This window comes from Equus caballus, chromosome 15, assembly GCF_041296265.1.
Source record: "Equus caballus isolate H_3958 breed thoroughbred chromosome 15, TB-T2T, whole genome shotgun sequence".
In the NCBI taxonomy this organism is placed as follows: domain Eukaryota; kingdom Metazoa; phylum Chordata; class Mammalia; order Perissodactyla; family Equidae; genus Equus; species Equus caballus.
The window spans coordinates 99,197,355-99,210,892 of record NC_091698.1 but is presented as its reverse complement, the minus strand read 5'-3'; the positions used below and the strand labels follow the sequence as shown (position 1 = coordinate 99,210,892).

General features: G+C 54.0%; 1 long non-coding RNA gene across 1 annotated transcript; it reads left to right on the top strand.

Annotated features, from left to right (window-relative positions):
• Positions 1-11,724: 11,724 nt before the first annotated feature.
• LOC106781712 (uncharacterized) lies at positions 11,725-12,623 on the top strand. The gene is made up of 3 exons (XR_001378403.3): positions 11,725-12,132; positions 12,362-12,439; positions 12,572-12,623. It is a non-coding gene; the product is annotated as an uncharacterized lncRNA (long non-coding RNA).
• The last annotated feature ends 915 nt before the right edge of the window (positions 12,624-13,538 follow it).

Sequence of the window (13,538 nt, the reverse complement as noted above, 5' to 3'; positions counted from 1 at the left end):
GTGTCGTCAGCCCCCTGCCTCCTGCCTCCCCCAGTGCCCAAGCCCCAGGGTGGTCACAGCGTTTGTGGAATAACATCATTGGGGCACAGGTGGTTTCTTCTCTGTTCAAGGCCTTTCTGTCTTACACACACACACACACACACACACCCCCTTGGTCCTGACCTCCATTAGCCATCACCTCCTTCAGATCTTTTAGCCAAATTTTGTTTATTTTATTGTAAAGTTAAGAAATGCCAAGAAAAAGACATAAGCCATTAGAATGAATGTTGGCGCTCCATGAGAAGATTTCTCTGAGGGATAAATTTCCTACCTCCCCAGTCCCACTGCCAAGAGAGAACCATTGATAATTTCTCCATGGCTACACAAGAATCCTTCACGCAGACTCAAGCATGTTCTTTTTAATGACTATATTATATTCCATTACAGAGGCATCGTCAGCTAATCAGTGCCCACTGATGGACATTTAGGCTAAGCTTTGGCCATTACAAACACTGCTGCAGAAAATGTGCCAGCATGTCTGTCTTTACATACTTGTCAAATTGTAGGATGAGTTCTCAGCAGAAGAATGCTAAGTCATAGAATATGTTCAGTACATATTTTGTAGATACTGCCAAACTCCCATCCAAGGCGAACAGATTTACAGTCCTTCCCACTGAGTCTGAGAGAGCTTGTTTCCCACCATCTTACTGCTTTGATTTGTGCTTCTCTGTTCGAGTGAAGTTGACCATAACTTCATGTTCAGCGGCCGTTTGTACTTCATTTTCTGTGAACTGTGTGTTAACGTCCTTGAAAGAATCATCTGTTCATCATCCCACTTTCTCACCTCTTGGGCACTTCAGTCCAGTGCCATCCGACTTCTGTCCCTGTCGTGCCGTTTCTTGAACTCTGTACTGGACACTTGGCAGTCTCCTTTCATCCCCCCAGGATCAAATGAAAGGGGAGATATCGCCCATTGCACAGACAAGAGTCAGGCCCAGGAGAGCACACTGCTAGGAAGAGACAGAAGTACGTCTGACTCCAAACCTCCGTTCTTCCCGCTGTCACCTGCTGTTTCCACTGAAAACGCTCTTCCCAAGGTCACCCATGACCTAATTGCTTATCTTTTATCTCCCTGGGGCATTTGATGTTAAAGACAACCTTTTAAATTACTTTGGCTTTAAATTACTTTCTGGCTGCTGTGTATCAGCTGGAAGGTGTGGGTTGCAAGTATCAGAAAGTCTTTAAGCTAGCTAAACAATAGAGGAAATGTACCTTGATAACTGAGGGGTCGAACGGTGGCAAAGCTTCATCCTAGAGCTTGATGTCACCAAGAACCTAATTTCTTTCCTCCTTTGGGGGCTTCATCCTAGTTTCGCTCTCCTTGTGTGGTCCCAGATGATTGCCAACAGTTCCTAAAACTATGAGTCTCCTGGTTCAAGTCCAGAAGGGCAAACAGTCCCAGGTGCTGGATTGCCAGCAGAAGTCCCGGGTTTCCCTCATTGAATCCTCTAACTTCACATGTCCCGGGGGCTGAAGTCTCCTCCCCTCAGGCACACAGCTTCGCAAGTAGGACTCGGGGCCTTGGGAAACTGGAAAGGGGAAGGGGGTCAGAGAAGTGTTTGCCAGGCGGCCCTCTCTGATTCTCCTATGTCTGGCCGTCCCTCTTCTGACCCCACACCTGCACCGGAAGTGTTACTGGTCCCAGGGGCCAGTCAGTGGTCTCTTCTCCGTCCTCTGATTCTAATCACTTCAACACTGGCAACTCCCACATTTCTTCCTCCATCTAGAGCTCTCCCTTAAGCGCTAGATCTACCCGCTCCAGGGCGTTCTCCACCAAGCACTTGGACCTAACACATCCCAAACTAGATCCTCTTCCTTCCCAATCGTGCGTCTCCTCCCGTGGGTCCTGCTGTGAATGGTGCCCAAGCCAGAAAAGGGGGTCACCTCTGAGTCTGCCTCTCTCTCATCCCCGACATCCAGTCAGACCTTCGGGCCTGGCGTGTCTCCCCCATTTCCCTCACCGTCTGTCTCCACTGTTGCAGTAGCTTCCCTTCCTGCCGGTAGCTGCGCCACCCCGGAGCCATTTCAACTCACAGGCTGTCTCAACTGTGGATCAGAGCATGTCAGGATAGACCACAAGTGGCTCGTCCTGACTGGCCGGCCCACGGGTCCACGGTGCCCCCCAGCATTTCCCGACAGCATTTCCCCTGTAGAAGCCTGTTTGCAAGTCGCCGAGCACACTAATCCTGCCCGTCATTACTCCTCTTTGCTCTCGCCCTCATCTTTCCTGTTTCCTCCAGACCTCCTCTGTTGTGGCTGGAGAAGTTCCCCTATTCTTTGTGACTCTGCTCACTCACCACCTCGAGAGCTGTCCCTGGCACTCCCCTTTCTGTGCCCCTCCTTTGTGCCTCTAAAGCATCGTGTTGTAACAGCCTGTGTGGATCCTAACTGCCCCCTCTCCAACGGCCTGCAGCGAGCAGGAGCCCTGAGGGGATGCGCTACACCCCTTACTCGCCTCGGTGACCCTGAACCCAGCATGGTGCTGGCAGAGAGAAGGTCACCAGCAAATGCTTGTTCCCTGCTCTCAGTTGCCCTGAACAAAACCCTTGGAGTCATCGTCAGCTTCCTTTTCTGTCACAGCCTGTATCAGTCTCTCAGAAAATCCTGTTGCCCCTACCTTCAAAACATATCCAGAATCCAGCCGTCTCTCACCACCTCAGCTCTCGCCTGGGTTTTTCCAGTCACCTAACTGGACTCTTTCCATCCATGGGCCCCTTCATTTTATTCTCAATCTAGCAGAAACAATGATCCTTCTAAAATGTGACTCAGGGTAAGCTAGTCCTGCTCAAAACCTTGCAGTGGCTCCCTATTTCACTCAGAGGAAAAGCCAATGTCCTTATGATGTAGACGGGATCCATGCCCCTTGCCCTCCGGACCGCGCCTCTGACTACTACCCGCCTCTCTCCTTCTGCCGCCGTTCTGGCCTTCTTGCTTCTAGAGCGTGTTTTAGTTACACCATCCGCTGAAGATACTGCACGGCTATGTCCCCGAGGTTGCGTGATGCTGACAGCGCACAGATAAGAAAAGCTGCCACAACTATTGGTTTTCCATTGCTGAAGCGCATGTTGGAGATGTCTGCCCAATCTCGGTCACGTTACCAGGAAGGAAGACACGAGCTTTCTGAGCCTGGTGGGACATTATTAATAAGAAGGTGAGTGCAGGCTGAGTCTCAGGCTTGCCTTCTTGGCAAATGCTCTTTTCTCCATCTCCATTAGGAAAGACCATCTGAAACAGTTTGCTTTCAGCTGCAGAGCCAACATTGCGCCTTTGCTGCCGACCTCAGGGCCATGCCAACTCCCCAGCCCCGAGTTAGGGTCTAGTCTGTAGGGACCTTGGTCACCTTTCCATCCCACGGGACATCGAGTTAGTCCGCCCATTGATGATGCTGTGCCGAAAGGATCAGGGGAGCAGGAAATAGCGAATTCTCTAGACGATGTGAGTTCGTGTGAGCAGAGGGGAGAAAGCCACAAAGTCTCAGGGGCCTGCCTCAGTAAGGCTTCCAGGCGTCCCTGACGTGGGGCACGTCCAGATACTCTTGCAAGGCAAAGGCCTCCCCTCTCCTTCCCGCTGTGCCCCCCACCACCCATGCCCCCAGACCTCCTTAACCTCTATTTTTCCCATAACACTTACCACTTTCTAACCTGCCATATGTTTTACTTGATTATTACACTTATTGTTTATTTATCATTTTCCTACCTTGCTAGAATGTTCCTTCCACCAGAACAAGGGTTTTTGTCTAACTTGTTCACTAATCAGTGCCAAATGCCTACAGCAATGGCTGGGCCCTTGTAGACACTTGTGCAGATATCTCACATCAGCCACTCCAGGCCCATGCTCCACCCTTCTCTCCTCCTGGGGGTGCACCTATGTGGACCACTCAGCTGGTACAGCTCAGAAGGAGAGCTCAGGGGAGGGAGAGCGCGAGGTCAGGGATGGAAGCCCTGGCTCCTCCTACAAGCCACTTGAGCAGGCTGTTCCTGAAGCTCACTCTCTGCTCCTGTCAGGGTGGTCTCTTCCACACGAGTCTCCCTCAGGCACTGGAATGACTTCCTGGTCCCCTCAGGGGTGAGCTGCTACCTGCTGGAGGTTACAACACTGTCCCTTTAGGCCCCCCTACGTTCCATCCTGGTAAATCGTCTCTTTATAAATAACCCCCCCTTTGAATTCTGGGGTTTTGAGTGCCATGTGATTCCTGTTGAGATCCTGGTTGATACAATGATCAATAAATTTTCACTGAACGACTGAATGAATCGACCGATCCCCTGTTTGTAAGATGAATGACTCGTTGGCAACCCCTGGAAGATCATTGGACATTCTGAATCCCGCCTGTTCCTTCTTGAATATTCTCTTATATGTTGCTGCTGAAGAGGAGCTCTACCACACTCTCTTTCAAGTTATGGCATGCTGAGGAAAGCTAGAATACACCTTCTGAGAGGGAAAGGAATCTGGTGGGTGGGTGTTCTTTCAATGATCAGGAAAGAAAATTTGAGTTTCTTCCCCTGAGAGGTTGCTGACCAGTGCGCCCCGTGTTCAGGTTTAATGGATGTTCAGACACTTGAAGGGAGATCATTTCGATGCTCCGAGTGGGTTTTTCCTTCTGCTCTCTGCTCCTGTCTGGGTTTCCTGTCACTCTCAACAGAAAATGAAGTCCAGAGCCCAGGAAACTGCCTCAGGCTGGAGTGCAACCAGCCCCTGTGTTCAGGAACCTTCCGAGGTCACACAGCGAGTCACACAGTTACATGGTGATTGTCTCTGGATTCGTCACATGACCTAGTTTCCTTGCCCTACTGAAAAAAGCAAATGTTTAATTTTCAGGGAAATCTTAAATGATAAAAACTAAAATAGTGCAAGATAGTTGTTTTTTACCCTCTATTCCCTTTCAGGACTTTTTCATCCTCCCCCCTTTCTTCCCTCCTTCCTTCCTTCTTTCCTATTACCATATGTCAAGACCTTAACCGCTGACCAGGGAAGCTGTTGGATGTGAAAATGCTGAAGGGTTCCAGCGGGCCTGTTACCTAGGCTGGGAGGAGAGGCGTCCCATGTAAACAACTGTCTGCAGGGTGAGGCATGACCCTTTCTGGTCCCAAAAGCTTAAGACTCAGCAGGGCGTTTATCAGGCACACAGCTCTGCCTGGGCTGCCGTAGGGAGGACGGGAACGGAGAGTGCCAAGGGGAGCTCACATTTACCCATTGGAACAGACACAGAGCTCTCCCCCACGGCAAATCTAGACAAGAACTTAAAGCCTTCACAAAAATTAACCCAAAATGGATCACAGGCCTAAACGTAAAATGTACAACTACAAAACTCCTAGAAGATAACATAGGAGAAATCCTAGATGACCTTGGGAATGTTGATGACTTTTTAAGTCCTACCCCATATGCGAGATCCATGAAAGAAAGTACTGATAGGCTAGACTTCATTAAAATTAAAAACTTCTGCTCTGGGAAAGACACTGCCAAGAGAATGAGAAGACAAGTCACAGACTGGGAGAAAATATTTACCAAAAGCACATCCGATAAAGGACTGTTATCCAAAATACACAAGCAACTTCTAAAACTCAACAATAGGGAACAAACTACCTGATTAAGAAATAGGGCAAAGACCTTAACAGACACCTCACCAAGGAAGATATACAGATGGCAAGCAAGCATCCGAAAAGATGCTCCACATCATATGTCATCAAGGAAATGCAAATTAAAACCTCAGTGAGATTCCACCACAAACCTATCAGAATGGCCAAAATCCAGACACTGATGACACCATATGCTGGCGCGGACGTGGAGCAACAGAAATCTCATTCATTGTTGGAGGGAATGCAAAATGGTACAGCCACTCGGAAAGACAGTTTTGCGGTTTCTTACAAAACTAAACACACTCTTACCATAAGATCCAGCAATCGTGCTTCCTGGTTTATACCCAAAGGAGCTGAAAACACATGCCCATACAAAACCCGCACACAGATGTTAACACCAGTTTTCTTCAGAATTCCCAAAACTTGGGAGAACCCAGACATCCTCCGGTAGGTGATGGATAAATAAACTGGTACATCCGGACGATGGAATATTATTTAGCACTAAGAAGAAATGAGCTGTCAAGCCGGAAAAAGGCATGGAGGAACTTAAATGCATATTCATAAGTGAAAGAAGCCAACCTGAGAAGGCTGCATCCTGTACGATGCCAGCTGTGTGACGTTCTAGAAAAGGCAAAACAATGGAGACAGTGAAAAGGTCAGTGGTTGCCAGGGTTTACGGGGGAGGGTGAACAGGTGGTCACAGGGGGCTTTAGGCAGTGAAACCCTCTGTGTGATACTGTGATGGTGGACACCCGTTGTTAGACATTTGTCCAAACCCACAGAACGCACAACGCCAGGAGCGAACCCTAATGAGAACTATGGACTTTGGGTGATAATGATGTGTCACGTGGGTTCATCAGTGGTGACGAATGTCCCACTCTGGAGAGAGATGTTGATAACAGGGGGAGCTATGCATGGGTACGGGCAGGGGTATATGGGAAATCTCTGTACCTCTCTAGCCCTGTTCCTCTCAATTTTGCTGTGAACCTAAAACTGCTCTAAAAAAGTAAAGTCCTAACAAAAAAATTTTGTTCCCACACAGATGCACAGGCTTGCTCTCTTTCAGGTCTGAGGCATCTGAGGATGGGCTGAGGGCCTGCAAGAACCCAGGCTGCCCTCCACTCTGACTTGAGTATCAAACCCAAGGTCAAAGAGTGCCCCTTGGGGGGTGGCCAGGCCACTTGTCCCAGCTCCCCATCCCTGCGCAGTGTTAGGGGTGACCCTATTCCCAATGTGAGCCCTGTGGGTGGGCTGTTTGCCCAGATCTTGGGCTCAGCTGTTCAAGAAGGGTGGTCCAAGTGGACACAGCCCTCCGGACCTCCTGGGACCAGCCAGCCAGCAGTTCTGTGCAGCTCCCCAACTCCCTGCAAGCTAAATTCTCCCCTGGCCTCACCATCCCATGTCTATGTCCCACTGGATCAGACAGGGGCAGTGACTTCTTGTGCTGTGGCTGCAGATGGAGCATCAGGTGAGCCTGGCAGCCAGCACAGATGGCCCAGTTACCGGGCCCCACAGGAACTCTTCATCTGTGTGTGCACGCCGTGTGATAAGAGCAAGCAAACATCCTGCAGTCCACGTGGGCGGGAGGGCGGTGGCTCCAGAGGGCAAAGGTGCCCCAGGGACAGGGGCCCCTCTCCAGGAGGGCCCTGGGGCACAAACGGAGGAAGAGGAGGAATCGCCCTTAGGTTGCTCTCACTCGGTTCTGCCTGGCAACGCTGTGAGGTGGGAGGGCAGGGTTCATTATCTCCACTTCGCAAGGAAGCACACCAGCTCAGAGAGGCTGAGCTGCCTGCCCCACATCACACAGCAGCAGACAAGAGCCAGCCATGGCTTGGCCCTCCCCAGAGCCACACAGTGTTGGCTGTCTGAAGGCAGCAGTGTCCCTCCCACTTTCCACCCCCCTGCTGAGAGCTGACTCCCTTTTTCCATTTTTATTCTCGTGAAGTTTGTCCTCAAAGCAGGTGTGCCCAGATCAGTAGAAGTGGGTGGGACTGCTGCTCAGTCTGGACCAGCTGTTCCCTTGGAGCCCCGGCTGGCCTGCTGCTTTCCTTCAGCTCCCTCGTGCTGGGTGGGGGGTCGAGGGGCGTCTGGTGCCTCCCAGCCCTGACTCCCAAAGGCCGCCATCTGGGCAGCTCTCAGAGGGTGTGAGGGGGAGGAGGAGCGGCCCCCAGCCCTGCGGAGCTGTGCATGAGGCGTATCTCACGCTTTAGCTCTTCAGGTCCGTGGACATGGTTAAAACAACTGATTTAAAGTCTCTGTCCAGGAAGCCTGCTGACTGGGACAGTTTCTACTGATCGTTTCTTTGCCTGCGTATGAGTCATACTTTTCTGTTTCTTTGCATGTCTTGTAGTTTTCTGTTGAACCTGAACATTTTAGGTAATGTAACATGGCTATTTTGGAAATCAGATTCTTCTCTTTCCCCACAGATGGTTGTTGTTGTTTGTTCAGTGAGTTTTCTGGACTAATTCCGTACAGTATTGCACGTTGGGCACGGACACGGAAATCTCGGCTCAGGTAGCCTAGTGGTTGGCGCATGGTCAGATGAGATTTCCTGACACACCTGGAACCGACGAGTGTTCCGGTGTTTGCTGAGGGGCTCTGGGCGGGCTGGGCGCAGCCTCGGCACTCAGCGGGGCAGCTGACAGCTCCTGCCTTAGCCCTCGCCTCCTGCTGGCCCAGAGCCCCAGGTCAGCCAGAGGCGAGGGCTCAGGGCCCCCGCAGCTCTTCCCCAAGGGGTGCACAGCTCTCTGCTGTGTCCTCCAGGCTCCCAGGAGCAATTCGGGGCCTTTCAAAGCACCTGTGGCCCTGTTGTCACCCAGCTTTTCCTTTTAGGCCTTTTGGTTGCCCTGTGTCTGCCCCAACTGCTGTCCATCTCCTCAGGCAGCCATGGAATTGGGCATCTCTTCCAGGATGTTCCTGACAAATGCCCCTGGGGAAAAGGCTTTTTGCACTGGGTGGGCTCCAAGTCAGTTCAAATAAAGACAGTTTTGCAAGCAGGGTCTTCCAGGGAACCACCAGGCAGACCAAATAATGACCATTTCCTGGGAATGAGAGAGCTCCAACATGCCCTACACTCTGCCCCCTGCTGGTCGTCATCCTGTGGGCTTTTGGTTCCAGGCTCCCTCGGAGCTGAAGACGATGGGACGCTCCTCTGCAGTAAAAAGAAAGGACTATTGACACACCCAAAATATGGGTAAATCACAAAATAATTGTGCCGAGTTAAAGAAGCCAGACAAAAAAGAATACGTACTGTGTGACTCCATTCATATAAAGCTCTAGAAAACGCAGACTGATCCACAGTGACAGAAGACTCAGTGATTGCCTGGGAGGGGCAGGAGGGAGGGGTTAGAAGGGGACTTCAGGGGTGATGGCGCTGTTTGTTCTCTTGATTGTGGTGACATGTGTCAAAACTTATCAAACTGTACACTTTAAACAGGTGTGGGTTATTGTACATGAATTACACCTCAATTAAGCTGTTTTTTTTAAATTTTTATTTTAAATATTACCTAGATCTACTACCTGAAAACAACTGTGTCCTTCTCCCAGCTTCCCCACAGCTCCAGTCCACCTGCCTCCGGGGCTGATGCCATCGTGTGTCTCACTAAGTCGTGGGCCACCACCCAGGTCCCCACAGACATGCCCCCTATTCCCTCCGGCTCTGGTGGTCCTGCAGTTCCCCGGCCTCTGCTTCTGCTGCTCACCTATGCCCTCCCACCTTACACACTCTCCTTTCTGTCCCTGTCTCTCTGAGAGCTTCTGGTGTGGAGGGACAGACGGTGAGCTGGAGCCCCGGGAGAGGCCTCACACCCACCAGACCCCCTACCCCGCCACCCCTCCACCTGGCTCTCTGCTCCCAGAAAGCGCTCCTGGCTCCTGTTAGGAAGCCAGCTTGAGCCTGGAGAAGCTGGCTCAGAGGCAGGGGTGGGGGTGGGGGGTGAGGGGGGTGAAGGTGCGGCTGCAGTAGGGGGAGGCGGGGGGCGGGGGGAGGCCGCCCACCCAGGAGGCCAGATGCAGCCGGCTCTGAGGAGGCTGGCGCAGCCGTCCCAGGCAGGCGGCCAGGCAGGGGCTGGCCCGTGGGTACTGGCCCAGCTGCACGTCAGCCGCCTCTGCCCCGCCGGCCCTGGCGCACAGCCGCAGCTGGCCCGCCGCAGCAACCTTTCCTCCCTCCTGCTCTGGCCTCCAGAGGGTTCCAGGCCCCTGAAGTGTAGGGGAGCCCCATGTAGGTGGCGCAGGCCTCCCAGGCCACTCCCTGCCTCCTCTGTCCTTGCTGGGGCCTCAGGGCCCCTCTTGCAAGCAGGGAAGGGACCTCGAGCCCCTGGGGAGGGTCCGGTCACAGGACCTGGGCTTTGGGCTGTGGCCTGCAGGGCTGGGGCTAGGCCAGGGCTGTACCAGGGCCCCCCTCCAGGCGGGGAGCCCACACCTGTCCGCAAGCTCTGGGCACTCATAGTGCTGCCCTCCCTCCACCAGGCGCCTTCCCACCTGTTGACCATCACAGTTCACGGGGGCGTTAGTCCTAAGGCCAGCCGGGTCTCCGCGATCCACCCTCCCACTGCTGCCCACGTGACAGCCCAGCCCCATCATGGAGCCCTCCCCGTGGCCTGAGCCCCTGTTTGCATTTGGTTCTCTCAACCACCACCCCAGGCCCGGTGCATGGCTCCCCTGGCCTCGTGTCACAGCCCCACAGGGCTCCCCGTCCTCACACCCCCTGACATTGTCCTCAAGACAGAGTGACAGCCATTCTTCTCCCAACAGTCCCAAGACCACACCGGCTGAGGAATGAGGGGCTTTCCCAGAACTATTCCAGGAGTAGCAGGACCCAGGTATGAATGCAGGGCTGCCTGCTCCAGAGGCCGAGGCACAGATAAAGAAACTGAGGCACAGAGAGGTAAGTGGGTGCCAGACACACTGGGCCCTGGTGGACCTTGGAGCGCAAAGCCGGGGGTGAGGGATGCAGAGGGGCTGGGGGCTCCCAACCCCCTCACACCTGTCTGAGGGTCAGGAGAAGCCCCCACCCAGAGGATGCAGGGCCAGCCCACTGTCCCTGCCCCTGCCTCCATTACCCTGCAGCTCCCTGGTCAGGGTGGGAGGTTAGGAGGTCACTTTGGCTGTCCCCCATCCCTGGAGGAGGCAGCAGGGTCATGGCGGGAAACCCGCCCAGATGGACACCCACAGATGTCGGCCGCCTCCGCCTACTTCTGCCTTTTGAAGGCGCTCCCAGCCTGCTGCTTGGTGACCACAGGCAGAGGCACCCCGAGTCCGAGAAGGCCCCAGGCAAGTTGTGGGGACCTAGCAAGCGAACCAGAGTGGTGCCCTCAGGCCACACCACAGAGCCTTGGGGCTGCCTCCAGGTCTCCTGGGTCTGTGCCTTCCCAGGCCTCAGGCTACTCGGGCCCCGGGCAAGCACTGGTCCACCCACACCTGCCCAGCTCCTGGTGGGCCGCTCACTGCCCCTTCATCCCTGCAGGGATAGCCCCCGGGGGCTCACAGGCTGTGAGGAGGTGACCGTAGTTCCAGGAGGAGCCCTTCTCATCTACAGCTGGAAAAGCCAGTCATCTTGGTGACGACAGCCCAGAGCTTGGGGGCCCAGGACAGAAGGGAAGAGAATCTAAGTGTATTTCTAGAGGAGTCCCAAACTTCCAGAAACATCCAGGGAGCTGACCTCCCTGCTATTGAGGGGCCGGTCACTGTGCCTTTCCTGAGCTTCAGTTTCTGCAGTTTGAAAATGGGAGAGTGATAAAACCCACCTCCGGGGCTTGTGCGAGGATGGAGATGTGCTGAGCACACAGTAGGCGCTCAGAGCCTGTGAGCTAGGATCGGGGTATGAGAACTTCCCAGCGCAGAGCACTGCCCTCCACTTGCCATGAAGAAAGAACAGCTCTTCCCCCTTCCCCCTACTTCCTTCCCTAACAATTCCCTCCAAAGACCTCATGTGAGGCAGGGCAAGGGAGGTGTCCACGCCCAGTCCAGAGACACTGCGGCCAGGGTGCGTGTGGGCGCACAGCAGGGGAAAGAGGGCACCGGCTGGCCTGAGAGGGGTGAGGAGGTGGTCTGTGTAGGGCGGGGGATGGCCCAGTAGGGGGTCAGAGCCTGAGTAGTGAGGCAGGACAGCCTGGCATGGTGTCGGATCAGAGGAAGAGGACACAGCGGAGGGGCTGCCCAGTGTGGGTATGCAACCTGAGCAGGGTGAAGGCGGCATCCACAAGGAGGGCGCAAAGGGGATCCCCTTGGGAGGGTTGGTGGCACGAGCTGTCAGAGCCCAGACAAGGAGAGGGGCATTAAGCAGGAGCAGCATCCTGGCATGTGCCCAGCTGAGAGGAGGGCATCTGAGCAGGGTGGGGCTGTGGGGCCGACACGGAAGATGGGTTAGGTGGAGAGCCTGGTCTAACAGGTCGCTATATATGGGAAGCCGGCTCTCCCTGTCTGGGGAGGAAATTACAAATATGGAAAAGGAGGAGACTAGAATGGACCTGCCCTGTTTGTTGGAACTGGAGGAACTATGTCTGGGAACTCAAACTTTTTGGTATGTATAGAGAAATAAACATAGATGTAAGAGCATGTGTGCACGCATGTGCGTATGCGTGTGGGGGTGGGTTACCTAGCAGGTTTGCCAGTGGCCTGGCTGCTGACTTTGGGAGGGAGGAGGGGTCCCGGGGGAGGGCTGCTGGGGGCCGCTCAGGAATCCCTGCAGGAAGTTATCCACAGTGAGCCTGCGTCATGCAACACTTCCTGCTGTTCTGTTTCTGCCCCAGGGAAACTTGCCATCAGGTGGGGCATGTCAGCTGGAGGCAGATGGCTGCATTCCCAAGGAAAGAGGAGAGAGGAGGAAGGTAACCTTCCCTGGGCTCTAAGCTCACCCTGGGTGCTCGCTGGGTTGGGGGAGTCCCTGGCTTGCTTGTCTCCCACCTCAGCCAGGGTTCCTCCTTGGAAGCAACAGAAAACTCTCTGGCTACCTTTGGCAGAAAGCTGGGAACCAACGTGGAAAAACGGGCAAGAACCACAGCCAAACGATATCCCAGGAACAGGCCACGGCTGCCCAGGACACGTCTTCCACCCGCCCCGCCACTGGTGGATTTGGACTCCTGCCCATGCCACCAGGCACGTACCTCCCCACCCCCAGCCCAGCCCCTCCTCTGGGCATTGCTTAGGGTGGAGGCTCAGCCGAGGCCACTGCCAGGCTGCGGCCACCATGGAAGGGCAGGGAGGACTTCTGGGGACTCTAAACAGAAGCTGAATGATGAGTAGGAGTGTGTGTGTGTGGTGAGGGAGATGGTCAGTGTTCTGGTAGAGGGGACGAGCGTGGGACATCCTGGGGATCGTTCCTGTGGCACAGAGCAGGGAGCGTATGTAGATACACCAATGAGGAATAAAACAGAAGCCCACACTCTACATTTACAGAGTACTACTGGGGACTTCTGGTTCTAGCCCTAAGAGGGTAACAGGTATCAGACTTACCTCCCCGCCATGAACAACTAGAAAACTGGGCAGATTATATGAAGCAACTGTTTCTAAGCACTGGATGACACCGCAGGGCTGTGGTCCCTAGAGAAGGACACACATGAGGGCAGCTCCACCTTCACTCGGTGTTCTGCCTGGAGGCAGCCCAGGCACTTTCTAAACCACAGCAGAGGGGAGGGAGGCCCAGGGAGCAGTAATCTCACTGGGCAGAGAAAGCAGAGGCTGGAGCTCAGGGCTGCTGAGGTGGCTGGTATTTGTGGGGTTCCAGAGAGGAAAAGGTCAAGCAGAGAAGGATCCCCAGGAAGTTACGCAGGAGTCCCCTTGAGTTTTCAAGCAAACACTTAGCTACACATGCACAAGGCGAGGGTTTGTGGAGCCTCTCAGAGAAGAGCCACCAGGGAGCCAAAGGGAGACTCCAGAGGACACCCAGCAAGGGGAGACGTCGGAGTTCTGACCAGCCAGAAGGACAAG